Genomic DNA, 17963 nt, shown 5'->3' on the forward strand with positions numbered 1-17963 from the left:
CACTGGATACCTCCTCCCCAAATATCTTGAAGATCTTCTTGTCGCGGCGGCGACTCTCCTTGGAAGTAACATGAGCCTTGTATTGCCCCTGAGCTTGCATGCAGAACAGGCCTTCAGCTTCTTAGCCCATGAGGGCTCAGTGGAGGGAGGGGCATACCCAACAGAGCTGTCCTCATCTGCGTCCTCCTCCTCAATCTCCTCCTCATCAACATCCATCCTAGCAGCCGCTGCCTCAGCACGAGTAGTAGTGTTAGCCCACTGGGGCTTGATGCGAAGTTTGATGGGGTCATGACGGATCCAGTCAGGGGCCAAAAACTCATCCTACGAGAAGAGCTTCTCCCACGTCTTCCAGATCAATAGAAATAGGTATGGTCCATAGATAGGAACCTTACGGTTGAACACCGCAAACTGAAGCTCGCACCACATGATGTGGGAGACGTCCAATGGTTGGGTCTGAGTGAGACGCGCCGCCTCACAGATGAGCATCATGTCCACAAGATAGGCATGCACCTTGTCCTTGTCCCCAATGCGTGGGAAGAGAGAGTTGCGGAAGATCCGGTGCATAATGTCAACGAAAGGGTTCATAACCCACGCCTTCTTGCCACTTGGAAGGAGCTTCTCAACATAATACTGCTGGAGCTTGTTCTTGTTAGCAGACTCGGAGTTGGCATGAGGGCGAACACCAACGGGCATGTTGAGCCCCTCATCAGGTACGCGGAGCAAATCCATGAATTCCTTCCATGTAGCAGTCAGCTGACGTCCATTGGTCATCCAGGTCATCCTCCGTTCCTCATCAGTATGAAAGTGAACCGAAGCAAAGAATTGGGCCACAAGCTCGGGATCAAAGTCCAGGTGAAAAGAGATCACATCCTCAATGGCAAACTGCTCCACGAGATCCAAGGCCTCACCAAAGTAGGCACGGTGTTTATCCTCCCTCATGTGATTCATATCAATCCAGTGCACGTCCACATATGTGTTCTGCTTGCCCTTGATCACATCCTAATAAATGAGATTCTGCTGCTTGGTCTAGAACAGATCATTCCCTCTGAAGTTGGCACGAGGATTCACATAAGGGTTGATCCTCCTTCGAGAGATAAACTCAGCCAGTGGTATCTCATCCATGCCCATGGAGGGCTCCTTGTGCTTGGTGGCGGTGGTCTTGGTCCTGCGTTGGGGGGCATTGGAGCCCACTGGAGCTTCATCTTGGTTGCGCAGACGCTTGGAACCTGTGTCACGGCTGGGATTGGAACGGTGAGCAGGTGCACCGGAGCCACCACCTAAGACATAAAACACAAAAACACGCAAGAGAAGCGAGAAGGATCAATGCAAAGACCACAGCAAAACGGGTGAAACAAGTAGAAAGCGCACTTGGTAATTGCCATGAAGGAGATTTGACAACAACGGTAGTACTGCATGTCTGCGCGGTACTAAAATTTTAGTGCCGCTCCTAGTCACGGTAGTACCGCGCGGAGGCACGGTAGTACCGGGGCTCGGAGCGGCAGTAGAGCTTTAGTACCGCGTCTCGTGCGGTAGTACCGCTCCTGAGGAGCGGTAGTACCGCATCTGGGATGCGGTAGTACCGCACGGCGTCAGATCCGAATCAACTGAATATGAGAACAACCGTGACAACAAGGCGGTACTACGGTTGATCAAATCTACCACGGGACAACATATCAAGTACAATCTCTACACATCACTACTCTCCTACATCCTACTCTTGCAAAGATTTGGCCTAAAATCTCAAGAACAACATGCATCTCCCCAAAAACCTAGAAGCGAAAGAACGAACAAAGGAGAGAGGGATTTGGGGAGAAACCTCGTTCCATGGCAAGAGGAAGTGGTGGGGAGCGATCCCACCGGACGGAATCCGAGGAGAGCGGCCGGAGACGGAGATCCGGCGAGGGTCTCCGGCGCCATTCTTGAGCGAGAGAGAGATGGCGTGGAGAGAAACAGACGAATGGGTATGGGGGAGTTGGAACTCCCCCTGCTCGCTCTTAACCCCCACGCGCCCTCGATAGCGCGGTAGTACCGCGCGTCATCGCGGTAGTACCGCCCGGGCGGAAGTACCGCTCCCCCAGGCGGCAGTAAAAAATTACTGCCGCGCTGGGTGCGGAAGTACCGTGCGCTGCTCACGCGGTAGTACCGTGGCAGGCCGCGGTAGTACCGTGTGCTCAAGAAGATGCAAGTTTCAAGAACAAGGGAAAACAAAAGGCCTTTGCAAAGCAACCTCCAAGCGAACGGACACACCAAGACGCTGACACACGAGACAACACACACAAGCTCGACACGACGAAAGGGAGACAAGAAACAACAAGGACTAAAACATGCAACACAACCTCTCCAGAGAGAGGGCGGTGGCCGGAGCCACCTATGTTTGAGTCAATTGGTATGGCACCGTGAAGAATTATCCTTGGGCCCATGACCAAAACTCGTCTTTGAAGCGCAAGTACCATCAACAATGGCTAATGTGAAAGAGTTGATCAATTTATGCATAATGGGGGGAGGGAGAGTTCATTGAGAGAACAACACTCCCCCTATGTCCATGCCTACACCTAAACAAGATAACAAGTTGAGTATGGTGGGGTGTGCAAGGGTTCAAGCAACATTGCTTGAATCAACGATATTTAGCTCATGCCTTAACTCGCGAAATCTTGATTCATCCAAGGGCTTCGTGAAAATATCTGCAAGGTTATCATGAGTGTTGACGTAGTTGAGCTCGATCTCCCCTCGCCTAACGTGATCCCGGATGAAGTGATATCGAATCTCAATATGCTTTGTCTTGAAGTGTTGCACCGGGTTGAGAGAAATCTTGATGGCGCTTTCATTGTCACACCAAAGAGACACTTTGTCACAAATGACACCGTAATCCTTTAAAGTCCGCCTCATCCAAAGAAGTTGCGCACAACAACTACTGGCGGCCACATACTCCGCTTCGGTGGACAAGAGAGACACACAACTCTGCTTCTTGGAAGACCAACTTACCAAAGAGCAACCAAGAAATTGGCACCCTCCAAAAGTGGACTTCCTATCCACTTTGTCTCCCGCCCAATCGGAATCCGAATATCCTGCAAGCTTGAAGTTTGCACCTCTTGGATACCATAAGCCAAAGTTTGGGGTATGAGCCAAATATCGAAAGATTCGCTTGACCGCCACAAAGTGGCTTTCCTTAGGTGCGGCTTGAAACCATGCACAAATTCCCACACTCAACATGATATCCGGTCTAGATGCACAAAGGTAAAGCAAGGAGCCAATCATGGAGCGATATACCTTTTGATCCACCGCTTTACCATTGGGATCTATGTCAAGTTGGCATTTGACAGACATTGGAGTGGAGGCCGGCTTGACATCACTTAGCTTGAATCTCTTGAGCATGTCTTGAGTATATTTGGCTTGGTTGATGAAGGTTCCTTCTCTTCTTTGCTTGACTTCGAACCCGAGAAATAACTTCAAATCTCCATCGAAGACATCTTGAACTTAGAGGTCATGAGAGCAGCAAATTCCTCATTGAAAGCTTTGTTAGGGGAACCAAAGATAATATCATCAACATATAGTTGGCACACAAACAACTCCCCTTTGACCTTCTTAGTAAAAAGAGTGGGGTCGATTTGCCCAACCTCAAATCCACGATCTTGCAACAACTCGGTAGGGTCGTCATACCACACACGTGGGGCTTGTTTAAGGCCATAGAGTGCCTTATCGAGTTGATACACATGATCGGGGAAGCAGGGATCCTCGAACCCGGGGGGTTGCTTGACATACACCAACTCATTAATAGGACCATTAAGAAAAGCACTCTTCACATCCATTTGTTGCAACTTAAAGTTATGATGAGAAGCATAAGCAACAAACGAATGGATTCAAGGCGAGCAACGGGAGCAAAGGTTTCACTGTAGTCGATACCCTCAACTTGGGAGTAGCCTTGTGCTACCAATCTTGCCTTGTTGCGAACGATGGTCCCATGAGCATCTTGCTTGTTCTTGAATATCCACTTGGTTCCAATGACATTGTGGCTCCCCGTTGGCCTTGGCACCAACCTCCACACCTTGTTGTACTCGAAGTTGTTGAGTTCTTCATGCATGTCATTGAGCCAATCCGGATCTTCGAGCGCCTCATAGACCTTTTGGGGTTAAACACAAGAGACAAACACATGATGTTCACAATAGTTTGCCAATTGTCTATGAGTGCTTACCCCCTTTTGAATGCTTCCAAGCATATTCTTCATGAGATGACCCTTGGTGGAGAGCTTGGATGCAATCTTGGCGGCACGACGCTCCAATTCCTCCTCGGGGGTGAGTCGAGGAGCGGTCACTTGATCATCTTGAGCGCCGTCTTGAGCTTGTTCTTGATCTTGAGGATGCTCTTGATCTTGAACTTGCTCGGAGGAGAGAACTTGACCTTGGGCATCACTTGGTGATCCAACACCGACTTGAGATTGATCTTGCCCTTGGTCTTGTTCATGAGGTTGAGGGCCTTCACTTTATTCTTCGGAAGCGTGTGGGCCTTGGGTTGGTGATGGCTCCACTTGAGTGGAGCATTGTCCTTCTCCTTTGGCCACAAGGGGTTCCTCAATGGGTAGGATGAAACCAACTCCCATTCTTCTTATGGCTTGAGGAGGAATTTCATCACCTACATCACAAGTGCCACTTTGCTCCACTTGGGAGCCGTTATTCTCATCAAACTCCACGTTACACGTCTCCTCAATAAGTCCCGTGGACTTATTGAGGACACGGCAAGCATGAGAGTTTGTAGAATAACCAACAAATATGCCCTCATAAGCTCTAGCCTCAAATTTAGAAAACCGAACACCTTTCTTGAGAATGAAACACTTACACCCGAACACCCGAAAGTACTTGAGGTTGGGCTTGTTACCGTTGAGTATCTCATATGGAGTCTTGTTCAAGCCTTTGCGGAGATATAGCCGATTCGATGCATGACACGCAGTGTTGATGGCTTCGGCCCAAAATTTGTATGGAGACTTGAACTCCGCCATCATGGTCCTAGCCGCATCCATCAACGTCCGGTTCTTCCTCTCCGCTACACCATTTTGTTATGGGGTGTATTGTGCTGAATATTGATGCTTGATTCCGTCATCACTAAGAAACTCATCCAAGGTGTAGTTCTTGAACTCGGTGCCAGTGTCACTTCTTATTGTCAAGATCTTTGCATTGTGTTGACGTTGGGCTTCATTTGCAAAGTCAATGACGGTTTGTTGGGTCTCGCTCTTCCTCTTGAAGAAATATACCCAAGTGTATCTTGAATAGTCATCCACAATCACCAAGCAATACTTTCTACCCCCAAGGCTATCAAAGGATGGAGGCCCAAAGAGATCCAAGTGAAGGAGCTCCAAAGGCCTCTTCGAGTAAATGATAGTCGTGGGAGGGTGAGCCTTTTCATGTAGCTTTCCTTCGATACAAGCACTGCAAGCACGATCTTTAGCAAAACTAACATTTGTTAGTCCACGGACATGGTCCCCCTTGAGAAGACTTTGCAAAGATCTCATATTTACATGGGCTAAACGACGATGCCAAAGCCATCCCACGTCAACTTTAGCCATTAGGCATGTCGCGGTCTTAGTGGGTCGCTCCGAAAAGTTAATCACATAGAGACCGTTCTCAACATACCCAACAAAGGCTACTTTAAGAGTCTTGCTCCACAAGAGGGCCACGGTATCAACATCAAAGAAAGTGGCAAAGTCCATGAGTACAAGTTGTCAAACGGAAAGTAAATTGTATGCAAGGGACTCAACAAGCATGACCTTCTCGATCATGAGATCATGAGAAATGACAACCTTGCCAAGTCCCAATACCTTAGAGGACGAGGCATCACCCCACTCGACATTGGTGGGCATAGATGGAATCTTGTGAACGTCCACCACCAAGTCCTTGCTTCCAGTCATATGATTAGTGGCTCCACTATCGAGCAACCATGATCCCCCATAGGAAGCAAACACCTACAAGAAATCAATGCTTGGTTTTAGGTACCCATTTTGTAATGGGTCCTTTGATGTTAGTAACAAGGGTCTTAGGAACCCAAATAGACCATTCAATGTACTCATAAGAAGAACCAACAAATTTGGCATAAACATGTCCATCACTAGCACGGCATAACACATAAGAAGGGTTAAAGTCGCCGGCTTTGTTAGGAGGGGTAGCATTGCCCTTCTTAGCATCACTACCCTTCACATTGTTGTTGTTCTTCTTCTTAGAAGCACCCTCTCCCTCCTTCACAAAAGTTTGCTTGAGAGGGGGAGGTCGTTTGGCCTTGTCATCCTTCTTCTTGTTCTTGGACTTGGGTGTGAACCCAATTCCTTCCTTGGCCACAACTTCCTTTTGATTGCTCAAAAGGTCATTGAGGTTCTTCTCTCCTTGTATGCACGACACAAGGCCTTTCTCAAGTTGCTTCTTCAACTTAGCATTCTCCTCAACAAGATGCACATGCTCACAACATGGGTTAGTAGCATTTGCATTATCAATTAAAACCATGTGAGGAAAGGTGGCTTTCTCCTTGGTTAGCTTCACTTGGAGTTGATCATGAGACTCCTTGAGATTAGCATGAGCACCTTTCAAGGACTTGTGAGCCTTGTCAAGTATATCAAACTCCTCCTTGAGTCTAGCAAGATCAACCCCAAGCTTGGCCTTCTCGGAGTTTAGCACACGAGATACAACAAGAGCATGATCAAGATCTTTGTTTAATTTGGCGTGGTCATCGTTGTATGACTCCTCAAGAGCCAAATGAAGACCTCGCTCTTCCTCAAGAGCATTGGAAAGATCCGAAATCTCTTCGGCATAGTCACGACTATGCCCCTCCATCTTAGAGATGGTATCTTCGTGAGCCTCGATCATGTCATTGGCTTCACCAAGTTGTTCCAAGAGTGCAACGAAGTGCTTCTTGGATTTACCCTTGAGCTTACTCATAAAGGACTCAAATTCATTCTCCTCCACATTAGACCCCTCATGTTCATCAATGCAATCCGTCAAAGAGCAATGAAGTGCTTCTTGGATTTACCCTTGGCGGTGATGTTCTCATTGGGTGAGTCGAAGAGAGACACCCATGGAGTTGTCGCAATGGCAATGGAGGCCACGGCAACCGACTCACCATCATCATCATCATCATCCTCATTGTACTCTTCTTGTGCCACCAACCCCTTGGGAGGAGTCTTCTTGGTGAAGTTGCTCTTGTTGGGGAAAGACTTGGCCTTGTCCTTTCGGATGAGCTTGCCACCATTGTCTTCCCTCTTCTCATAAGGACATTCCACAAACAAAGTGGCTCACGTTGCCACAATTATAGCAAGTCCTCACTCGTTGCTTGACCTTCGCGCCACTTGAGTTGTTATTGTTGAAGTTGGGCCTTGTGTTCTTCTTGCTCCAAAATTTCCTTGAGGCAAGAGCCATGTGTTCATGATAAGCATACTTTGTATCTTCGGGGTTGCTCTCCTCTTCTTCCTCTTCATCCTCTTCTTCCACACTAAACTTGGCCTTCAAGGCAAGGTTGGGCTTCTTTGCTCTTTGAGATCGTAACACTGCATTGTCGGCGGTCTTGTCCAAGATGCTCATAGCCACAAACTCATCCAACACTTCACTTGAGGACAAGGTGTGGAAGTCCGGCCTTTGTCGAATGAAGGAGGACATGGCCTTGTGGTAAGGCATCATGGCCTTGAGGAATTTGCACTTGATCCAATTGTCATCCGTATCCTTGCTCCCATGATCTCGGAGTGAGACTACAAGAGTAGTCAATCTCCAATAAAGCTCACGAGGTTCTTCATCCTCTTTCATTACAAACTCATCGGCTTCATCTTGCACCACTTCATAGTTGGAGCGTTGAATGCTTGCGCTTCCCCTATACAGCGAGACAACATGGCGCCATGCATCCTTGGCCATGGTGAAGGGCCGGAGATGAGCAAGATCTTCGGTTGGAATTGCATCTTGGATGATGAAGAGAGCATTCTCATTGAATTGATTATCCGCGGATTCTCTAGGAGTGAAGTTGCTTCGGTCATGCGGATAAAAACCTTCTTCAATGATTCTCCAAAGATTAGTATTAACATGGTTTAAATGACGCTTAAAGCGATAAACCCAAGAATCAAAGTCCTCATTTTTCAGAATCTTCGGGGGAGGACCGACATGATTTAAATGAGTGGAGGGAATCGGTCCACCATAAACAAGTGGAGGTTCCACATGGGCAAAGATGCCGGTGCCATTTTTACCACTAGAAGAAGGAGCATTTTCACTAGTAGCTTCCCCCTTGTCGGAGTTAGCATCCGTCACCTTGTTAGTGGGATCACCCACTTTCAACGGTGCGGTGGATAATTTAAGCCCTTCTATGAATTTATTAAACATGCTTTCAACCTCGGTCGTCATGGAGGTTTTCAATGTGTCCAAAGCCACATTGAATTCCTCATGAGAGACCGCGATTCCCCCATTGGCCGTAGACGAGACCGGATTCACACCGGAGTGCTCCTCCACACCGTCTACGGTGTCAACCATACCCTTCGGATGGCAAAGTCCTTAATAAAGAGACGAGGCTCTGATACCAATTGAAAGGATCGATATAGTTGACTAGAGGGGGGGTGAATAGGCAACTAACAATTTTTATCTTTTCTTTACCAAATTAAACTTTGCATCAAAGTAGGTTGTCTAGATATGCAACTAGGTGGGCAACCTATATGATGCAACAACAACAAGCACACAAGCAAGCAAGGGATATAACACAAATAAGCTTGCACAAGTAAAGGCACGAGATAACCAAGAGTGGAGCCGGTGAAGACGAGGATGTGTTACCGAAGTTCCTTCCTTTTGAGGGGAAGTACGTCTCCGTTGGAGCGGTGTGGAGGCACAATGCTCCCCAAGAAGCCACTAGGGCTACCGTATTCTCCTCACGCCCTCACACAATGCGAGATGCCGTGATTCCACTATTGGTGCCCTTGGAGGCGGCGACCGGACCTTTACAAACAAGGTTGGGGCAATCTCCACAACTTAATTGGAGGCTCCCAACGACACCACGAAGCTTCACCACAATGGAATATCGCTCCGCGGTGACCTCAACCGTCTAGGGTGCTCAAACACCCAAGAGTTACAAGATCCGCAAGGGATTAGTGGGGGGGAATCAAATTTCTCTTAGTGGAAGTGTAGATCGGGGCCTTCTCAACCAATCCCTAGAAAATCAACAAGTTTGATTGGCTAGGGAGAGAGATCGGGTGAAAATGGAGTTTGGAGCAACAATGGAGCTTTGGAGTGGAAGAGGTGGTCAACTAGAGGAAGAAGACACCCCTTATATAGTGGAAGAACAAATCCAACCGTTATCCACCAACCCAGCCTGCGTAGCATGGTACTACCGCACCAGGGCCGTGGTACTGCCGCAAGGTCATGCGGTACTACCGCAGGGCCACGCGGTACTACCACTCCCCCTTGCGGTACTACCACAAGGTAAGGATGGACTGGATATTGGAAGGGCACGGACATATAAAAATACATCCGTGGCAACTTCCGCTGAGTTGGGACCTATGCAAAAATCCGACACGGTAGTACTGTACGTCAGGAGCGGTACTACTGCGCGGCTGCTGAGCCAGGCCAGAAAGCACGGTACTACCGCGCACAGGGGCGCGATACTACCACGTAGGGCGCGGATGTAAAAAATTACATCCGCCCCTACTACTGCTGCCGCAGCAGCACCTGGCCTGGGGATCACGGTACTACAGCTCCAAACACTACAAAAAAAGACACATCCGTGACATTTTGGGCCGAACGAATTTTTTTCTTTCATACATATGACACTTCTATGACGATAATTGTGACATAACCCGGTATCATCATAGATGTGGTGGGCTCCTACTTCTATGATAAAAAATCATGACAGAAAATGGGCTTTTCATCCTGGGCGGGCCGGAGACGCAGCTGCATGACATTCTTTGGGCCGTCCATGACGGAAAAAACCGTGGTAGAAGTGAGGGCGAGGAAAATTTCGGGGAGTTCCCGGTTACGGTGGGAGGTCGGGGGCCGAGCGATGCGCGTTTCTCTCATACACGTACGCGCGTGTGTGCGAGGCGTTGGCTCTAACTGAACCCAAGCGAGGCGTTTGGCTCTAACTGAACCCGAGCGATTGCACTGCAGGCTACGCGTTACTGAACTCGAGCGATCGATCGATGGCTGTTAACTGAACCCGATCGAGCGATTCCTTCGCTACTGCTGCTAACTGAAGCCGATCGATTGGATGAACAGTGAGCGTTGCGGGGGGGGGGGGTTGGATGAACAGTGAGCGGTGGCGTTGCCTCTGGATGAACAGGACCCCGTGGTGTGGAGGGCTGGATGAACAGTAGACGGTGGAGGGGTGCCCGTGGAGGGGTGGTTGAACAGGACCCCGTGGTGTGGAGGGCTGGATGAACAGTAGACGGTGGAGGGGTGCCCGTGGAGGGGTGGTTGAACAGTAGCCGGTGGAGTAGCGCGCGGTGGAGGCTGGATGAACAGGAGCCCGTGGAGGCTGGAGGAGGTCGACGGTAGCCCGTGGAGGCTGGAGGAGGTCGACGGTGGAGATGAACAGTATCCCGTGGAGTCCCGTTTTGCGGTACGCCACACCCCTCCCGATGAACAGGACCCCCGTTTCGACCGTAGGAGGTCCGTTTCGTCCGTTTTGCGGTACGCCACACCCCTCCCGATCAACAGGACCCCCGTTTCGACCGTAGGAGGTCCGTTTCGTCCGTTTTGCGGTACGCCACACCCCTCCCGATCAACAGGACCCCCGTTTCGACCGTAGGAGGTCCGTTTCCTCCGTTTTGCGGTACGCCACACCCCTCCCGATCAACAGGACCCCCGTTTCGACCGTAGGAGGTCCGTTTCCTCCGTTTTGCGGTACGCCACACTCCTCCCGATCAACAGGACCCCCGTTTCGACCGTAGGAGGTCCGTTTCCTCCGTTTTGCGGTACGCCACACCCCTCCCCATGAACACGACGCATTCCGTTGCCTCCCCATGAACACGACGCATTCCGTTGCCTCCCCATGAACACGACGACGACGCTGTTTCTCCGTTCCGACCCAGCCATGTACACGAGCCCTCGCCGTACGTATGCGCGAGTAGGCGTTCGAGACCCTGCCCGTATGTACGTACGTGGCCGTATTTTCTTTCTTGCACCCTGGCCGCTGTACGTACGTGTACATGCTACGTGCGCGCCTCTACTACGACACGTACGCGCCTCTACTACGACACGTGCGCGCCTCTACATCGACCAGTATATATGTACGTACACGTTCGCGACCAGAATGACAACGCTACGTACGCTTCGACCAGGTGGGTCCCGACTGTCAGGCACTTCCTTGCCTGCGAAGATGTAGCTGGTGGGTCCCAGCAGTCAGGGGGGCGAATCGTTTTGGTTTTTTTTGCCCGGACGCACTTCCTTGCGTGCGAAGATGTAGCTGGTGGGTCCCAGCAGTCAGGGGGGCGAATCGTTTTTTTTGCCCGGACGCACTTCCTTGCGTGCGAAGGTGTAGCTGGTGGGTCCCAGCAGTCAGGGGGGAAACGTTTTTTTCGCGAAATACGGTGGCCCGTCCGGTGGGTCCCTGCTGTCAGGTGGAGGAATCATTATTTTCCGCGTAATAAGGAGGCACTTCCTTGCTGCCGCCGTGGACCCAGCTGTCAGCCTCTCCACGTACAGTCCACGTCCGATGGAAGTCGTTCCTTGACCACGTTGACCACGCCGCGCCGAGAGCACCAGGGCGGTGGACGACGGCGAGGCCTAGGAAGGGGACGACGCGGAGCCGGTGAAGACGCGGCAGTGGATGCCCACGCGGAGAGGAGTATGAGGGTTCACTCGTTCGGCTGCGGTGTGAGGCTGCCGTCGCCGCAGGGCCTGGCCAGCGGTGGGAATAGTAGGGGGCGGTGAGGCCTCCGCGGCAGCACAGCCGGCCACGGGAGGCAGGAGCAGGCGGCACGACCGGCGCTGCTTTGGGCGGCTGGAGCAAGAAGACCAGAGGTTGAAGAAGCACTACGGCCGTTGGATGGACATCGTACGGTCACTGGAGCTAGAATCGTTCATATTGACTAAGTTGACAAAGCCCTCCGTCCCCGTCAACTTAGTAGGCCCACAAGTCAGCCTCCCACCAAGGTGGGTCCCAGCTAGCAGGGGGAGTATTCATTTTTTTGTGCGTAATAAGGAGGCACTTCCGGTGGGTCCGAGCTGACAGCGGGGGGAACGTTTTTTTCGCGAAATACGGTGGCCCGTCCGGTGGGTCCCAGCAGTCAGGGGGGAAACGTTTTTTTCGCGAAATAAGGTGGCCCGTCCGGTGGGTCCCCGCTGTCAGGTGGAGGAATAATTATTTTGCGCGTAATAAGGAGGCACTTCCTTGCGGCCGCCGTGGACCCAGCTGTCAGCCTCTCCACGTACAGTACTCTTCCGATGGAAGTCGGTCGTTGACCACGTTGACCACGCCGCGCCGAGAGCACCAGGGCGGTGGACGACGGCGAGGCCTAGGAAGGGGACGACGCGGAGCCGGGGAAGACGCAGCAGTGGAAGCCCGCGCGGAGAGGAGTACGAGGGTTCACTGGTTCGGCTGCGGTGTGAGGCTGCCGTCGCCGCAGAATAACAGGGGGTGTGGGTGAGTGGAGGGATGGCCTGGCCAGCGGTGGGAGTAGTATGGGGGCGGTGAGGCCTCCGCGGCAGCACAGCCGGCCACGGGAGGCAGGAGCAGGCGGCACGACCGGCGCTGCTTTGGGCGGCTGGACCAAGAAGACCAGAGGTTGAAGAAGCACTACGGCCGTTGGATGGACATCGTACGGTCACTGAAGCTAGAATCGTTTATATTGACTAAGTTGACAAAGCCCTTGGTACGCTCCAACTTAGTAGGCCCACAGGTCAGCCTCCGAAACGGTGCGCCCCAGATGTCAGGGGGAGGAATCATTTTTTGGGCGGCCGAAGCTAAGAATATCCGAGATTGAAGAAGAAGCACGACATCCGTTGGATAGACATCCAACGGCCACTGCTGCTAGAACCGTGTGTTGACTATAATAAGTTGACAAAGCCTTGCATACGCGTCAACTTATTTTTTTAGGGGACGCGTCACTTAGTAGGCCCACAAGTGTGTGGCAGAGAACTTATAGCCCATTTGCGTTTTGTAAGAATGTACAGCCCATTTTTGAATTCTAATGGAATTTACAACAGCCCATTTACAGTTTGTTAAAAGTACAACCCATTTTCTAGCTAGGACAACGATTAATAATTTCAACCAACCGTTGAAGACAGAATTCAATAAAATTTCCCACATTTTGATGGGATCCGAAATATTTTTATCCCGAAATTTCTAGTCAGATTAAATATAAATTTGTATTACGTAAAAATCCAACGAAACATTGCGCGCGCAACAATGAAAATTTAAGATTTTCAAAATCCATAAATAATATTTTATAAACTAATTTCGTGTTTGGTGCATTTTTTATAGTTACTGCCCAGTTTTTATAATTACATCCCATTTATTATTTTTAAAGCCCATTTTCCTGTTAAGCCTAATGCATCCCTCCTAGGAAAGATTTGCAGCCCAGCGGGGCGGAGAATAACAAGTTGACCTTGCCTGGGTATTCCTCAAAAAGACGTATAGCTGGGCTAGCCATTTTCATCTTGAAAAAATTAGTATCTGGGCTGGATATCTGGCCTGGGCTAGACGGGCCACAGCCCGCCCAGTTAATACCCTGCTCTCCTCTGAACAACAACGAAATCATCGCCAAGAAAAACTCTGCAGTGCTCACGCCTCAAAAACACAAATACTGCTCGAGCTGCTTGGTCCCAGCTGTCGGCCGCACCTTGTGCAATTCTCTCGTTTATATTGACTACATAGGTTGACAATGGTGTGGGACCGTGATGTCAGGAAACCAGGAGAAAGCAAAAAAAATATAGTTGTACATAATAAGGAGGCACTTGCGTACGTACGGCTATGGCCCTAGTGGGTCCCTAGTGTCATCCAGTCAAAATAAAGTCATCTCCTGAATCCTCATGTTCGTTGACGATGTTAACAATGCTCGGCGCCACGGCGAGCGCAACAACTCGAAGGACAACGGAGAGGGCCTCGCGGGCCCTACGGATGGTCTGATACAGCGCCCGCTGCTCATTCAGGAAGCCAGGATCATCGGACACCTATGAGCACCTTCGAGAAACTGAGACGGCATGAAACGGTAAGGCCGCGCTTGGGAGCTCTGGTTTATTTCAAACCTGTATTAACATACAAGTGTAATTTACTCGTCATCGGAAACAACGCGTAAAATACAGGCGTAATGAAACCGAGGGCCCGAGGTCTGTAAGTAAAACCGGCGGGTTACGCGTGTAATTTGAGAGACCAGTGTATATTTTACGAGCACTGCTATATGGACGACATTACCAGACGATACATGCACGACGTGCGTATCATGCCATCCATGGGCAAGGCTGAAACAGCAGCTAACGGCTGGATTAGCAATCGTCCGAGTGTCGTTCAGCGTTTTTATCGTGTGTGAAGTACTTCCGATATTTTACTAGTCGAAATCGACCAACCAAGCGCCTTCGCCCGAGACCATCTGCTTTAATTTACAAGCGTCAGTTTTACAAGCGGTTTTGGTTGGAAAACGACGATCCAATCACGGCCTAATATCATGAGTTGGTCGGAAGATCATATGGTTTCACGTCTAACCTACCCGACTTGTCGTATAGGCTATGAATGAAACATCAGACGATGAACTTCTTAAGCACGGAAACAACAGAAGAGGATGATCTTCTTAACAAGCAAATCACTGGCATTAGATCGACATGCAAAACAATACGAAGCATTATTCTCAGGAGGCACGGTGAACAGCTCGTGATGCCGCATGCCACAACATTCCAAGCTCAACTTTGCAATCAAACACAAGGCCTGGCATTACATAGACAATATTCAGAACAAACTCTTAACACAGGAATATCTCAGCAGAGTAACTATTTACTTCTAAACTGAACACAGGAATAGGAAAAAACACTCGACGCTGCTCACAGCAAGGGCGTCCCACTCAAAAATATCAAATGCATGTCTTCTGGCTAACATCAATGAGCAAATTTTGACAAGGTTTTCCAATTCCAATATATTAAACTAACGTCTTCTTGCTAACATCAATGATTAAACTTTGACAAGCTTTTCCCATTCAAAATATGTAATGCCTATGATCGTGGAGTCCTGTCGTAGCTTCTTGTACTTGTTTGGGCACTTTTTGCCCAGGGCACTCCACGTGTTGTTAAATTGCCAATGGTCTCTGCAGACTAGTCATGTCACCGGTGTCTAATAATACTCTGTAAAGCTTCTCGGTCATTCCTTCTGTAATGTAGCGCAAACAGTGACTGCTTCTTTCTGCAAAGTGGAACGACCAACTGGACCCAGTAATGCAGCAGTTTGCCTTGGACACATTGGCTCCTTTTGTGCAGTTCAACTAAAATCGAAGTCGGAATAAAACCGAGCTTTAATTTTGATATCCCTGTAAGCAACAATAGGTATAAGGGAAACAATTACTGAGAAATAACGGTTGATGACTTGTACTCCCAGAAGAAAAGCATCTACTGATCTACTTTATCTTAATGGGAAACAAAGCAGGAGAGTAGCAATTCTCCATCAGTGTGATTCATTCATATTGACTGAGACATTATCTTAACAATGCCTTGTTTCAACATGTATAAAGAACGACAAAGCAGAAAAGTACCATTCCTAAAACAATGCAACTGATTCATTTTAACAGAGACATTATCTTAACAATACCTTGGTTAAACATGTAGAAAGAACTACAAAGCAGGATAGTACCATTCCTAACAAGTGTTGCAGTTTTGAACTAAGATTCAGTAGTTAATTAATTCTGAGAGTGGCATTGCTTAATTTTACCAGCGGCATTAGATTAACGAAAAGCATAAACAGTTCCAGGGGAGAGTGGGCGCAACAACAGTATGTGCTTCCATCTACTTATAAAGGGGGTGATGCAGAGTTTGTTGTAACAAAGCAACAAGCATCATGTCTGGGTTGGTCCCATTTTTGTTCACTACTTAATGGGAAAAGACAGCAATACAATAGCTTCAATTCAACATTTATTTAAAACAGTACCAATACAAGTAGCACAACATCTCAAAGCACACTGCACAATCATGTGGATGAAGGCCTGTACTGACCTTTCATGAGACGGACAAGATAAAATACGAATCTGCCAACACGAATAGGAAATCCAATCTCGTTTTGTGCAGTTGCACTGAAATCAAGCAAAGTGTTTCGCGTAGCGAAGCAAAATGTCGCAATAGCAACAAGTTGAATAGATATCCCTGTTTAAACAGAGGCAAAAAAGGAATCAATTACTGGCTAATAAAGGAGGATGAAACATGCGGCCACAAAAATGGTAATCCCGCCAATCCCTAACAAGTGTTGCAGTTTTGAAATAAGATTCAGTAGTTAATTCTGAGAGTGGCATCAATTACTGGCTTATAAAGGGGGTGATGCTGAATTTGTTGTAACAAAGCAACAAGCATCATGTCTGGGTTGGTCCCATTTTTGTTCACTACTTAATGGGAAAAGACAGCAATACAATAGCTTCAATTCAACATTTATTTAAAACAGTACCAAAACAAGTAGCACAACATCTCAAAGCACACTGCACATCATGTGGTTGAGACCAAGATTTGAAACAACTCGCCACGAAGACTGGAAACAAATCTCGATCTCCTTTTGTGCAGTTCCACCAAAATTAAGCAAAGTCACCGGTGTGACATTCAAGTTGAACTGCACAAAACACTCTTAAAACATAAGTGTTTCGAGTAGCGAAGCAAAATGTCGCAATAGCAACAAGTTGAATCGATAGCCCTGTTTTAACAGAGGCAAAAAAGGAAACAATTACTTGCCGATAAAGGAGGATGAAACAAACGGTGACAGAAAGAAGCATCTAACTTATCTTGGATGGAAAACAAAGTAGGACAGTAGCATTTCTAAAACGGTTGCATTGATTCATATTAACAGAGACATTCTCTTGAAACAACATTCGTTAAAAAATGTAATTTACTTTTAACAGTGGCATTGCTTCAATTTTCCGGCGGCATTCTTAGATTAACAACAGCAAAATAGCTGTATGGGACATGCCAGCACCATGTGCGTCCACACGTATAAATGGGTGATGCAGAGTATGTAGCCAAGCAGCATATATGCGCTGGTCCCATATTTGTTCTCTTTGAACCTTCTTCCTATGTGAGGGCAGCAAATCTAGTCCTGCACAAACTACCCGACCCCCCAGTTTCTTTCCCTTTTCAACAAAGAGATCGGTTCCTTACAGATGTGTGTACTGGGTTACCCCCTTTTTCCCTTTTCGACCTACAAAGCGGCTGGATAGCCAGTCTATACTACTTTCCGCCCCTCCTTTCCTCATTGAACCACGTCCTAGATTCTTGCTCCAGCCCACCGCACCCTTCTTTCCTCTTTGAACCAAGACCTAGATTCGACTACAGATCGAAAAAGATCCACATGCAGCTAGAGCAACGACGGTTTCAAAGAAACTTATACCTTAGGGTCGTCGGGATGTGGCAAGGCGTGCGGCGGGAGGCCGGATCTGCCCACACTACGTACGGCAGCGAGGAAGAAGGGGTCGGTGGCCCTCCCGCACAGGCGCTGGGTGAAAGAGAACAGCGCAGCCGGCAGTGGATTGCCTCCCTCGCCGAAGGCGATAGAGTGAACGCTGCACCTCCTCCCCTTCCCGGTGCGACGGGATACGGACGCCTCCTTCACCAGCTGTGAGGGGGGAGAGAGAGACAAGAGGCCAACGCAGTCTTGTTTAGATCTGGTGAAGAGAGGGTGAGAGACTGTGAATATAGCAAACCCTAGCAAATGAACGCTGAGCCTCCAGCGTGTAACATATATGTAGTGCGGCGAGCGTGTGGAGAGTGCAAACCCTAGCGAACAAGCGCTGAGGCTCCCGCTTATATATATACTACTGTAGTACGGACTGAGCTCCGGTGCCTTCACTG

This window comes from Triticum aestivum, chromosome 7D (assembly GCF_018294505.1).
Source record: "Triticum aestivum cultivar Chinese Spring chromosome 7D, IWGSC CS RefSeq v2.1, whole genome shotgun sequence".
In the NCBI taxonomy this organism is placed as follows: Eukaryota; Viridiplantae; Streptophyta; class Magnoliopsida; order Poales; family Poaceae; genus Triticum; species Triticum aestivum.